This window comes from Scylla paramamosain, chromosome 3 (genome assembly GCF_035594125.1).
Source record: "Scylla paramamosain isolate STU-SP2022 chromosome 3, ASM3559412v1, whole genome shotgun sequence".
NCBI classification, from domain to species: Eukaryota; Metazoa; Arthropoda; class Malacostraca; order Decapoda; family Portunidae; genus Scylla; species Scylla paramamosain.
In genome coordinates, this window is record NC_087153.1 from 13778041 (window position 1) to 13792500 (window position 14460).

Sequence of the window (14460 nt, forward strand, 5' to 3'; positions counted from 1 at the left end):
AACAAGACGGGAATATGTAGACCAATCAGCGAGTGAGAGAGTAAGAACATCAGTCAGGGGCAGTGTTACCATACTTGCGTGTCTCGAGGTGGCCAAAATAATGTGGTTTGTTTTCTGAAGCACTGTAGGCTTACATTACAAAGGAGCTCGAAAAAGCACACACACACACACACACACACACACACACACACACACACACACACACACACACACACACACACACAGAGAGAGAGAGAGAGAGAGAGAGAGAGAGAGAGAGAGAGAGAGAGAGAGAGAGAGAGAGAGAGAGAGAGAGAGAGCGCTATAGGAAAGAACCCAAGGAATTTTACTCTTAGCATTCACCACCACCACCACCACCTGCACTACCTGGTTCATAACACGTTGAGACTTGAGAGAAGGAGGAGGAACAGAGGGAGGGAGACAGCGAGGAATGGAGTATTTTGTTGGCGGAAGAAAGGAAGAGCAAGTGGAGGAGGAGGAGGAGGAGGAGGAGGAGGAGGAGAGTTTTCGTGCTTGCGGGTCATGTGTCTCAAGAAGGAGGAGAGGAGATGGAGGAACAAGAGGAAGGAGGAGGAGGAGGAGGAGGAGGAGGAGGGAGAGAGGTGTCAGTGTCCACGCAGTAGGTTAAAGGTCAAAATTGTGTGTGTGTGTGTGTGAGAGAGAGAGAGAGAGAGAGAGAGAGAGAGAGAGAGAGAGAGAGAGAGAGAGAGAGAGAGAGAGAATGGCTATCTTTAAGGTTCCCGCTCGTTGGAAAGTTGTTGTCGTTGTTGTAATTATTATTATAATAATAATAATAATAATAATAATAATAATAATAATAATAATTATCATTATTATTATTATTATTATCATTATTATTATTATTATCATCATCATGATTATTATTATCTTTATAACATAGTACTGTAGTAGCAGCAGCAAAAGCAGCAGCAGCAGCAGTAGCAGTAGTAGTAGTAGTAGTAGTAGCAGCAGCAGTAGTAGTAGTAGTAGTAGTAGTAGTAGTAGTAGTAGTAGTAGTAGTAGTAGTAGTAGTAGCTGTGTTGTTTTAGCACCACCGTTCTTGTAGTACCACCACCACCACCACCACCACCACTAGCACAATCATCATCACCATCATCATCAACACCAACAGCACGAGATAGTGAAGGTGATGACGCCGGTGATGGTGATGATCATGAAAATGGTGGTGGTGGTGGTGGTGGTGGTGGTGAGGTTGTGAGGGAGACGAGGGAGGAAATGCCTGTTATTATAGCTATGGCGGTGGTGGTGGTGGTGGTGGTTGCTATGGTGAATTCATCTCTCTCTCTCTCTCTCTCTCTCTCTCTCTCTCTCTCTCTCTCTCTCTCTCTCTCTCTCTCTCTCTCTCTCTCTCTCTCAGACATAAACCAACGCGTTAATGAAATTAGCAAATAAAAGTAATAACTAATGATCATGTAACAAGAGAGAGAGAGAGAGAGAGAGAGAGAGAGAGAGAGAGAGAGAGAGAGAGAGAGAGAGAGAGAGAGAGAGAGAGAGTGAGTGAGAGAGAGGAAAAAAACAAAATCTAGCATGATAGCGTTTCACAGGTCACAGTACTCTCTCTCTCTCTCTCTCTCTCTCTCTCTCTCTCTCTCTCTCTCTCTCTCTCTCTCTCTCTCCACAACACATTCCTTTGTAGATGACTAAATCTAACAAAGAACTACAACGATTCAGATAGATACCTACCCCCTAACTCTTTCCTCCTCCCATCACCACCACCACCACCACCACCACCACCACCACCACCATCACAACCAGCAGAAGCAACGCAATTACACTGCAGCACTGACTGACTGACTGGACACGTCTCTAACTCCTGTAAGAGGGATTTATGTGTCTGAGAGGTGGCTCCTTGTGTGGTGCGTTCTCCTGGAGGGGTCTGCTGAGAGAGATGGATGATGGGTGGATAGATAGATAGATAGATATATACAGGCGCGGGTAGGTATATATAAATGAGGGTTTGTTGAAATAGGTAGATAGTTTCGTAGGTAGGTAGGTAAATAGGTATGTTGTTAGATGGATGGATTGATAGGTAGAATGATAAATAGATTGACTGAGTGATAAATTGACAGATAGGTAGATAGGTAAGTTGGTAGACGGATAGATAAATGGGTTAACAAACAGATTGATAGACAGAGTGATAAAGGGTTAAATAGACAGGTAAATACGTAGATAGATAGAGAGATAGATAGATAGACAGATGGGCAAATAGATAGATAGATAGAGATATAGAGAGAGAGAGAGAGAGAGAGAGAGAGAGAGAGAGAGAGAGAGAGAGAGAGAGAGAGAGAGAGAGAGAGATTCATGTGGTTGGAGACAAAAACATATGGAAAAATTCTCTTTATTATTTTTTTGGACATAAATTAATTTTCTTCTTCTTCTTCTTCTTCTTCTTCTTCTTCTTCTTCTTCTTCTTCTTCTTCTTCTTCCATGGCTGCCGTTTGGATGGTGAGGTGCGGATGCGTGTGATTGGCTGAGGAAACACTGGAGTGTTGAGGAAAGAAGCTGATTGGTCGGCTGATGGAGGCGCTGGACGGTGATTGGCTGGGAGACGCAGCACCACCTACTGCCATTGGCTGGATCATTGTGTTTGGTTGTTGTTGTATTTTTTTAATTTTTTTTTTAGTTTTATATATATATTTTTTTTACTTTTTTATATTTTTTTATTTTTTAACTTTTTATATTTAAGATTTTTCCTTTACTATTTTTTTTTTTTTAAAGTTTTATGAAATGTCTGTTGTTGCAGTTGTAGTTGTAGTTGTTGTAGTAGTTGTTGTAGTTGTAGTTGACCTGACATGGTTACTAAGGTCAGATTAACTTCTTTATCGGGATCTTTAGGGTTTTAGTTTGGCTTATTAGTAAGAGTGAGCACTAGAGTAAAGCGCGCTTCTACACACACACACACACACACACACACACACACACACACAGCACTAGTCTCTAATTCCTCTGCAGTACAAAAATTCCCACACAATCCCTCATTTCTCCTGTCTAGCCCACACCACCTCAGCAAACCTTCTCAACCTGTATTCTGAAACACTACTCTCTCACCAGGACTATTTCCAAAGGCCACAGAGATCACTCCTCAGATTTTCATTGGTGTCTTTCCCTCAATGAATGATGCAGAATGGTGCTACACTACCATTACAATCATGAAAACACCCTTGAAGATTTTTTTTTTTTTTGGAAGGGGGTGGGAGAAATAGTTGGAGGAAGACGAGGGTGACAGATAGGGAGAAGAAAATTAAGGGAGGGAGTTAAGATTGGGTGAAGTGATGGAAGAATGTAGAAGTAAAAAAAGACCTCTGGCACACCTTGCTGACATCCACTAGAGCTTGTTGATAGTAGTGGAGGTAAGATGCAGTAGTGTTTGAGATTACGGTTCCTTCTCTTGGCTTCTCATCTACGTACCTCTTATTATTCTCCTACACATATACATACGTACTATATACACATACCACACGTAGTACACAACGCGCTTATACGTATATACACACAATCACGCACATAGAAATGAACAAAGCACACACGCACACACACACACACACACACACACACACACACACACACACACACACACGACCAGTGAACTGACAGCACTGAAAAGTAAAAATCTGTGATAAAACCATCATATAAAAAAAGGAAAAAAAAAAAAAAATACAAAAGCTGCACCTGAAAACAACACAGCAGCACAGAGGATCATCACGCTGTCCACTGAACTAAATAAACCCACTGGTGAAGAGAGCGAGAGAGAGAGAGAAAGAGAGAGAGAAAAAAAAATACATCTCCTTCCTTTCTTCCTTCCTTCCTTCCTTCTTTCCTTCCTTCCTTCCTTCCTTAAGTCGTGCAGTGTTATCATTAAGAGGTGAGCCGTTAAAGGGACGCGTGGAGGGAATTAAAAAATCATATGTTTAGGGTTTAGATTCTGTATATTTTTTTTTTTTGTGTATATTTTTTTTGTTTGGGAGAGGAAGGTTTATTATTATTGTTGTTGTTGTTGTTGTTGTTGTTGTTGTTGTTGTTGTTGTTTTATGAGAAAGAAATAACACACACACACACACACACACACACACACACACACACACACACACACACACACACACACACACACACACACACACACACGGCCACCACCACTACCACAATTATTATACCACCATCACACTAGAGAAAAAAATAATAATAATAGAAAAAAAAAAGACTGTACTAGTGAGATTTATTACAGTACAGCAATATTTAAAAAAAAAATATATAGTTGTAATTACATGAAAATTTGGGGGAGGATTAAAATTGGTGAAAATACTCTGCTTTGGGTGTTTTTTTTATTATTTTATTATTTTAGGGATATTATATATAATTCTTATATTAACTGTAGAAATTAAAATGTACTAGTGTAACTATATTTATGATTTTGATTTTTTTTTTAATATTATTTCAGTCATTTGTGTTTTATTTGTGTACTTTTACTACATACTTTAGGAAGGAGGAGGAGGAGGAGGAGGAGGAGGAAGAAAAGGAGAAGGAACAGGATTACAGGAAGGCTTGCGTGTTAGGAATCTTTGTGTGTTTGTGTGTGTGTGTGTGTGTGTGTGTGTGTCATTATGTGTGTTGTTGTTGTTGTTGTTGTTGTTGTTGTTGTTGCTGTTGTTGTTGTTGTTGTTGTTGTTGTTGTTGTTGTTGTTGTTGTTGTTGTTGCTGCTGCTGTTATGATTCATGCGTCATCTTGTTTAGGAGCGGCGATTGTAATGATTGTTGTTATTGTTGGTGACATTATTATAATTGTTATTATTATTATTATTACTATTATTATTATTATTATTATTATTATTATTATTATTATTATTATTATTATTATTATTATTATTGTTATTATTATTATTATCATCATTATCATTATCATCATCATCATTATCATTATCATTATCATCATCATAATCATCGTCGTCGTCATCATCAGCATTATCATGATCATCACCTTCATTATTTTCACATCGCAGAGAGTAAAGGAAGAATTATAACCTAAATCTAATAATGTTTTTTTTTTTTTTTTTTACTTTTAACACCAGTGTGTTTTGAACGTTCCTTTGGCATGCAATTTTTTTTTTTTTTGTAACTCTTTAAATGCACCTTTCTATGTACTCTTTCTGTCTTTCGCCAATGTACCTTTGCGTGCGTCACTGTCCACTACGGTACACTGTGATGGGAGAGGACAAGAAGGAAAGCCACGTGTAAGATAGGATATGGAGGCGTGTGGTGCGTGGAGGCGCGTCCCTGAGACAAGCATTGGGGTGACAGGGACAGCCACACCACGCCTCATCCTCCGGGACACTTCATGACTACCACGCTGCGACGGTTCTGAATTGCCGATGTAACGAGGCACTATAAGCAGGATTCACGTACCTAAACCCAGACCACAGTTTGAGAATTGACCGTCCACACTGCCAGAGACGACCATTTAACTCTGACTGTTCGTGGCACCTTTACTTCTTATGAGTAACCCTTGAGGACGCCCTTTCTCTGATGCACTATTTTGTTTCAAGATAAACAGTTTTTCAGACACATTTACACTCTAGTTAGAAGTAGTTTTTGATCGGAGAAGATATAAAGTTAACCTGTTCTATCTTTCTTTTTTCTCCATACAAACGATAGGGTTGACGTAACGTAAAAGAGTGCCGTATTCACTCATAACGTTTGCGCGGGACAGACAGCGCCATCTATCTACAGCTTCGACATAAGGAGTGGCCAGTTCCTCTCTCCTCTGCCTTCACCATCCCCAAGTCTTAGCTGCCCGGTACCGATTTCAAGGGTGGGTGAACCTACGAGCGGGAAGCCGTCCCTGAAAAATCCGGGGCGTGACCAGGATTCGAACCCAGTGTAGGAGAGGTGTAGGAATGATGGACACGAACTGGCGGTCATTGGTTTGGCAGATAGTGGTAAGCCAATGCGCTACAGAAAAGTGAGGTGGGTAGGAAGGCTTCTTTTTATTACTTTTTTTTTCTCTCTTTTCTTTTCTTATTTTTTTCTCTAAAGTTTTGGGTTGAGTATATGCATTTCTGTACACACACACACACACACACACACACACAAACACAGACACACACACACACTTTATATTTTTAACGTTTTCTCTTCTCGTGGTGTATACTGCGTGCATTTTACCGCCAGAACGTTAATTGGCTGAACGGCGTGTGTTGGTGATGAGCTGACGGTGGTGTTTGTGTTGCACTGGTGGTGGTGGTGGTGGTGGTTTTGGTGGCGGTGGTGTTTGTGTTTGTGTTGTGGTGATGGTGGTGGTGAGTTTGTGGTCGCGGTGATCATCAATCAAAGAGTGATTGTGTGTGTGTGTGTGTGTGTGTGTGTGTGTGTGTGTGTGAAGAGTGAGTGAGTGAGTGAGTGCATTTGAAGGCTGGCGGCTGGCATCGTGGACACAGCAAGTAATAGGCAGACAGCCACCCACTGCGGGACTGTAACCCAACACTCGGGCACTGTGGGGAGGGGAAAAGTCCTTGAGTCCACTGCAGGGTTGTGGGGGGGAGAAGGGTTTGAAAATTCATGGGGAGCTGAGAGATGTTTGGGAGTTGAGGGGTTAGGAGCGAGAGTCCATTAAAAAGAAGAAGAAGAAGAAGAAAAAAAAATAGTACCCCTGCAGGATTTAAGTGGGAGTTAGAAGTTCACTGGAGTTGAGGGCACCACCACCACCACCACCACCACCACCACTTGAACTATAACTGCTGTCACAACCATAACCATTACTACCATTGTTATCTGCAGCGCTGTCCTGTCCTATCCTCGTGTGTGTGTGTGTGTGTGTGTGTGTGTGTGTGTGTGTGTGTGTGTGTTTTCGTCTGTCTATCTTTCTCTTTCTGTCTGTCTGTCTGTCACTATCTCATATTTTCGTCATATAAAAGACTCATATACATACATAACATACATACATATACATACATACATACATCACGAGACAACCAGCCAGACAGTCAGACAGCAAGACAGACAGATGGACAGACAGCCAGACAGACAGAAAGGTGCAGTGAGTGGCAGGTGTGCAAGTGCAGGTGTGTTTATAAACGTGTAATAAATGGCAATGGACAGGTGGTGTACAGGTGGCAATAAAGACACACACAAACACACACATTCACACACACACACACACACACTCTCTCTCTCTCTCTCTCTCTCTCTCTCTCTCTCTCTCTCTCTCTCTCTCTCTCTCTCAGTATGGAAAAATATAAATGTAGTTACTTTTGGTTATTTTTCACATGATTAGAGAGAGAGAGAGAGAGAGAGAGAGAGAGAGAGAGAGAGAGAGAGAGAGAGAGAGAGAGAGAGAGAGAGAGAGAGAGAGAGAGAGAAATCCTTTTAATCTTTTCTGTTGAAGTTTGGAAGTTTTAAAATGTTCTTATCACTTGTAATATTTAATTTTCTTTTTTATTTTGCTTTCTTTTTCACATTTTTTTGTTTATTTTATTTGTTGGATTTCATTTTTTCTTGCTTCTTTCGTTGTTTGTTCGTAATTTCATCCTGTTTACTTCCTTCTGCTTTTTGTTTTGTTTCTCGTTTGTTTATTGTTTATTTAATTTTTTTTATATTTACTTTGTTTTCTTCACTTTAGTTATTTTTTATTATTATTTTGCCTTTTAAATAAATGATTTTTTTTTTGTTCACTATAGTTTTCTTCCTCTTCTTTTTCCTCATCCAGTTTTATCGGTTTTCTTCTCTCCCTTGATTTTCTATTCTGCTTCCTCCTCTCACCCATTATTCATTCCACTTTTCTTTCCACGGATTTTTATTCAGTTTCTCCTCCTACCCATCTTTATTCCATTTCTCTTCACATTTTTTTTATTCCAATCATCCTATCATTTCTTTTAGTTCGCCTTCCCCTTCACCCGTTTTTCATTCCTTTTCATCTTTGCGTTCATTTATCCTTCAATTCATCCTTTACTCTCATATCTTTGGCTTCCTTCCTTCTTTCATTCATTCATATTGCTTCCTTTATTCTCTCTGTCTTTTTTTTGGCTTCCTTCCTTCCTTCCTTCCTTCTTTCATTCATTCATTCATATTGCTCTCTTTACTCTCTGTCTCTTTTTTCCCTCTTCTCCTCCATCCTTCTGATCTTCCTTCCTTTCTTCGTTATTGGTATTCGCTTTACCTCCTTCACATGTCATTGGTTGCTTTTCTTTTATCCTTCTCCCCTTATTCTTTTTTTTGCTATTCTTTACCTTTGTCATTTGCAATATTCTCTTGATAGTTTTATTTCCTTTTCTCCTTTCCTCTTCCTCCTTCCCCTTCTCCTCCTCCTTCTCTTTCTCCTTCTCCGCCTTCACCTCTTCTATTTTTGGTTGTGGAATTTTTACTTTTTTTATTCTTTTCCTTTTCTTTGTTTTTATTTTTTTATTTTGTCATAAGAGTTTTGCGTTTTTCTGTCTTTTTTTCTCTCCTTTCTTTATTTTCTTTTTTATTTTTTATTTTTATTTTCTAACATTAGATACATAGCACATCATTATCTCGTTTCGTTAATTTTTTCTATGTGTGTGTGTGTGTGTGTGTGTGTGTGTGTGTGTGTGTGTGTGTGTGTGTGTGTGTGTGTGTGTGTGTGTGTGTGTGTGTGTGTGTGTTTATGCGCGTGAAGGATGCTGGCCAGGAGTTCAAAACAATAATAATAAACAGATTAAAACAAACAAACAAACAAACAAATAAACGCTGGATTGCCGCTCCTTTCAGTGTGTGTGTGTGTGTGTGTGTGTTTGTTAATATATGTATATACGTGTGTCGGTAGGAAATGTGTATATTTATGTATCTGCGTATATATTTATTTATTTATGTATGTATGTATGTATGTATGTATGTATGTATGTATGTATTTACGAAGTCACATAATAAAAAAAGAAAAGCAGAAATGAAATAATGAAAATGGAGAAATGGAAAGTAAGAAAGGAGAAAGGAGAAGAAGGGGAGGAGGAGGAGGAGGAGGAGGAGGAGGATGAGGAGGAGGAGGAAGAGGAGGAGGTTTTGGTGATACAGATAAAATTTTTCATACCCTCCTCAGTGTTTGGTGAAGGAAGGATAGAAGTCAGGGAGGGATGGTGGTGGGGGTGTGGGGTGAGAGAGGGGGAGGTGTGGTGTTGTGGGGTGACGGAGGTGTGGTAGTGGGGATGTGTTGGGGTGAATGACAGGTGGCTGGTGTGTGTGGGTGAAGGAGAGGAGGATGGGAATCAGGGAGGGGCGGTGATGGGGTGTTAGGGTGAGGGGGTGGTTATGGGGTGTTGGGGTGATGGGGGAGGTGGTTATGGGGGTGAAATATTTACTGGGAGGTTAAAATACTCTTGTTTGATTTTTTTATATTGATTTTTTAATTATCGTTTAATATTCACATTTTTTTTCTGATTTTTCTTTGTTTATTCATATCTACCTAAGTTTTTTTTTTTAATTCTTTACTTTATTATGTGCCTTCCTTCCTTCCTTCTCGTCTCTCCTCTCCTCTTTCTCGTCTCTCCTCTCCTCTTTCTCGTCGTCCTTCCTTTCCTCATCCATCCTTCTCCTCACCTCTTTTCACTTTCCTTCCTTCTGACCTCTTCCCTCTTCTCTCCTCTCCTTCTTCCTTTCTCTTGTGTGTGTGTGTGTGTGTGTGTGTGTGTGTGTGTGTGTGTGTCATTTACTCCTATTTGTGTTAAATTGCTCCTATACATCGTACGAGGAGGAGGAGGAGGAAGAGGACGAGGAGGGGGAGGAGGGGGAGGAGGAGGAGGAGGAGGAGGAGGAGGAGGAGGAGGAGGAGGAGGAGGAGGAGGAATGTGAGATCTCACACATACACACACACACACACACAGGGGTAGGGTAGGTAGGGATGAAGTGAGGTCAGAGAGAGAGAGAGAGAGAGAGAGAGAGAGAGAGAGAGAGAGAGAGAGAGAGAGAGAGAGAGAGAGAAGCAGGTAGCAGCAGAACAACTACCACCACCACCACCACCACCACCACTACCACCATCACCACCGCTACTACCACTACTACAACTACCAGTCACTTACAGCTAAGGTCACCGTCCCCCAGACCGCGTCAACCAATCAGCGAGCCGCCTTGTCGCAATGGCACCTCAACAACTAATCACAGAGCCGTTACGGGATGAAGAACCTATCCACCAATCAGAACGTCGCTTTTGGAACAATGACGTAACTTCCCGGCACTGCCATTGGTCGAGGCCGGTCTGGGTTCCCGCTTTGAGCTCCGTTATCATTATAGCGATTAAATATTACTATTGTTATTATTATTATTATTATTATTATCATTAATATTATTATTATCATTATCATTATCATTAACATTATGACTAGTTAATTAATACTCGGTACAGTCATTATCATCATCATCATCATCATCATCATCATCATCATCATTAACCCTATGCGATATGAACTTAATGAAAAGGATTATTATTATCATATATTACAAGATTTGCCTTCTACTATACTTGTTAATATAGAGTATTTGTAGGTGTGGGGGTTACCAAGCGTCAGAAGTGGGGGGAGGGGGGACGGAGAAAGGAGGAAAGAAGTAAGGGAGAAAGAGGAAGGACGATGGGATGTCTAAGTGATGGGGGGAGGTTGATTAGATGGGAGAGTTGGTGAAGGGGGATGAAGGAAGAAGGAAGGGAGGAGGAGGGGAAGGTGCGTGTCTGCGTGATGTGTTCCTCCGGGCGTGAGTGAGACGATCCAGGAGTGTAGTGAGTCAGTGAGTGAGTGGGCGCCTCTCGTGGCTTTAGTATTGTTGTGTTAGTCACGTGATGCTGCTGTCCTGGGTCTGGTCTGGCACTGGGTGTTTGTGTGGGTGCCTTCCTGTACTCGCCTCCTGTCACGCCCTGGCTTGTGTTGCTGCAGTTGCATCTCCTCAGCTTTCTATTCTTTTTCTATTTCGTTTTTCTTTTTTTTTTTTTATGTTTTGCACTGATTTCTATTAATATACGTTTTCATTTTTTCTTTTTGTTTTTCTTTCTTTTTCTTTCGTCAGGTGTCCCAAAGGTTTTCACTAATATTTTTTTCAATTTCTTTTTCTTGCTTTCATCGTTTTTTTTTTTTTTTATGGAATTTCTCACATCACCAGTTTTCGATTATTTTCTTTTTTTGTTGTTATTGTCATCTACTGAAAAGACGCTACTGTAAATTGGTTCTTATTGAATTTTATCTAATTTTGTTCACCTTTTTTTTTTTAAGCACTGTTCAATAACTTTTAGATATTTTTCTTAACACATACTTTTTCCATTTTCTCATTTTCTATGTAACTTCTGCTCTCATTTCTCATATTTTGTCTGTAAGAAATATTATACGTTTCCTAATTAGTAGATGTTAATTTTTTTTCTCTTCACACTCTTACTTGTAAATGTTTGGTTCTTTTCCATTTTATATTTTCTTAATCTTCTTTTCTTTTTTTCTTTGTCCTTTTTATTTTAATTCAACATATTCTTATTTTCACAATTATATTCTGATATTCACACATTTTTCTCTCTTTTATACTTGACGATTTCTTTTTTCCCTCTTTCTTTCTTTCTTCTTCTCTTTTTCTTCTTCTTCTTTTTCTTCTTCTTCTTCTTCTTCTTCTTCTTCTTCTCCTATAATTCTTCTTTTTGGTCATAACTTATAATGCCAGCCACCACAATCACCACCACAGCCACTACCACCGCCACCACACTCACCACCACTATCACCACCACCACCACCACCATCACCACCACCACCACCACCACGGGCGTCGCGGTGTTGGTGGTGGTGAGAGGAAGGTCGTTTAAGAACACAGTAATCTCTCTGAGGTGTTTGTGATTCTGTTTGTTCGTGGAAAGGGGAGGAGGAGGAAGAGGAGAAGGAGCAGGAGGAGGAGAAGGAGGAGGAGGAGGAGGAGGAGGAGGAGGAGGAGGAGGAGGAGCACAAACACAAAGGAACAAAAAGAAAGAAAACAACACGAGAGAGGAGACGGAGAATGAGGAAAAGAAGATAGCGAGGAGGAGGAGGAGGAGAAACACGAGGAGAAGGTGGAGGAGGAGGAGGAGGAGGAGGAGGAGGAGGAGGAGGAGGAGGAGGAGGAGGAGGAGGAGGAGGAAGAAGAGACACATTAAAAAAAAAAAACACACAAAGAAAGAACAAAGCATCAGCAGATTTGTTGGCCCTCACTAGGGGTAGTTAGTGAAGACGAAAATGAATAAGAAAAAAACAAACAAACAAAAAATAGATAAATAAGGACGAAGGAGAGGAAACTGTTAAAGGAAGAAGATGAAGAGGAAGAGAAAGAGGAAGGAAGTATAGGTGAAGGAGGAGGAGGAGGAGGAGGAGGAGGAGGAGGAGGGCAGCAAGGCAAGGCGAGAAGGGACAAGAGGGGACGAGGATGAACAAGGAAGGACTGTACATTATTAAGCTCTTCTTTTTACAATAGCAACACGACAACTAGGAGTCTAAGCTCGCTCTTGATATGAACTGTGTGTGGGGGGGAGGGGGGCATTAGTCCGGCCTGGGAGGAGGTGGAGGAGGAGGAGGAGGAGGAGGAGGAGGAAGATGAGGAGGACTTATGCAATGTGTCTGTTTTTACCTCTCTCTCGTTCTCTCTCTTCTCTCCTTCCCTCTTCCTTATCCTCGTTTTCCTCCTCCTCTTCCTCCTTATACACCCGTCCATATGTAAAAGAGAGAAGGAAGAGAAGGAGGAGGAGGAGGAGGACGAGGAAGAGTGCATGTGTTTGTTCTTGTGTTTGTTTGATTATTTATACATATTCTCTTATAAGCCTGGCTCGGGGATGAAGGAAAAATATATATCTACTAGTTTATAATACACGTACATGTAGGTCTGTATGCCTGCCTGTCTGTCTATCTGTGTGTGTGTGTGTGTGTGTGTGTGTGTGTGTAAGCGTTCACTACATACGTAAGTACACAATGACTCGAATACAGACTAATATTGATACACGTATATATGTAAAAAAGGGGAAAAAAATTAACGTGTTGTTGTCTTCTATTCTTTCCTCATCTTGCCTTAAATTATTATATATTCCCTGGTATATTCTGTTTTTTTTTTCCTTCTTTCTTTCTTATCTCAACTTCGTATCTCTTTTCTCTCCCTCTTTCTTCATTCTTTCTTTCCTCTCCTCCATCTTTTCTCGCAATATCCATCAATTCCTTTCCTCTCTATTCACCCTCTCTCTCTCTTTCTTTTTCTCTTTTTTTATTATTATTTTTGTATCAGTTTCTCAATTTCTTCTTCAATATCTTAATAGCTATACCTCTTTGTCTGTCTGTCTGTATGTCTGTCTCTTTATTTTCCTTTCTCCGTCTTTCTCTCTTTCCTTCTTTCTCGTTTTTTCCTCTCTCTCTCTCTCTCTCTCTCTCTCTCTCTCTCTCTCTCTCTCTCTCTCTCTCTCTCTCTCTCTCTCTCCTTTTTCTATTTCTCTATCATTTCTCTTTCTTCTTTTGAGTTCATGACTTGATTTTTTAAAAGAAATTGTTGGTGTCAGAGAGAGAGAGAGAGAGAGAGAGAGAGAGAGAGAGAGAGAGAGAGAGAGAGAGAGAGAGAGAGAGAGAGAGAGAGAGAGAGAGAGACCACCGTTATCTTGGTTCTCTTGTCACTCATATTATTCCATTTTTTCCCTTTATTTTCTTTCCCTCCTTCCTTTTTCCTTTTTTTCCTTCGTGTATTTTTCTTAGCTTCCTCTCCTTTCCTCCTTCCTTTTTTTGTTGTCTTTTTTCATATTTTCATTTGCACAAAACATCACTAACCACAACACCAATACAATTTTTCATCACCATCATCATCATCATCATCATCGTCATCATCATCATCATCATCATCATCACTACCATCATCACAACCACCATCATCACCCTCGTCACCATTTCACTATCATCATCATCATCATCATCATCATCATCATCACTTCACTATCATCACTACCACCACCATCACTACCGTCATCATCACAACCACCATTGCCATCACCATTACCATCACTTCCCTTGATTTGCAGTAGTAGTAATAGCTTGAGGGCATTCGTAATAGTAGTAGTAGCAGCAGCAGCAGTAGTAGGAGTAGTAGTAGTAGTAGTAGTAGTAGTAGTAGCAGCAGTAGTAGTAGTCGTTCTGAGGCGCTTCTGTGGAGTTTTCTTGTTACCACTTCATTTTTGGACCATTAAGTATTCCCCTTCCTTCCTTCCTTCCTTCCTTCCTTCCTTCCTTCTCTCTCTCTCATCGTTTCTCTGAGGTATAGTCCATTATCTAACAAGCCCGCCAGCTAACAATCCAGCTAGACAGTCAGGTGGCTAGCCAATTAGTCACTGAGCTAAGACCAGACCAGTACAGTCAGTCATCTAGCTAACTAATCAGCCAGCCAGCCAGACAGCCAGCTAGACAGTCAGCCAGTCAGACCTCCATGCAACCCACCAGCCAGCCTCTCAGCCAGCCAGCTCAGCCAACCAGTCCCGGA

General features: G+C 40.7%; 1 protein-coding gene across 2 annotated transcripts in view; it reads right to left on the reverse strand.

The window, feature by feature from the left end:
• Positions 1-8562: 8562 nt before the first annotated feature.
• The window catches only part of LOC135090906 (KH domain-containing, RNA-binding, signal transduction-associated protein 2-like), a 28864-nt gene continuing 22966 nt past the window's right edge, over positions 8563-14460 (reverse strand). For both annotated transcript variants that reach the window (XM_063988093.1, XM_063988082.1), the window contains exon 7: positions 8563-14460. This exon is cut by the window's right edge. The gene's annotated coding sequence lies outside the window, so the exon portion shown is untranslated.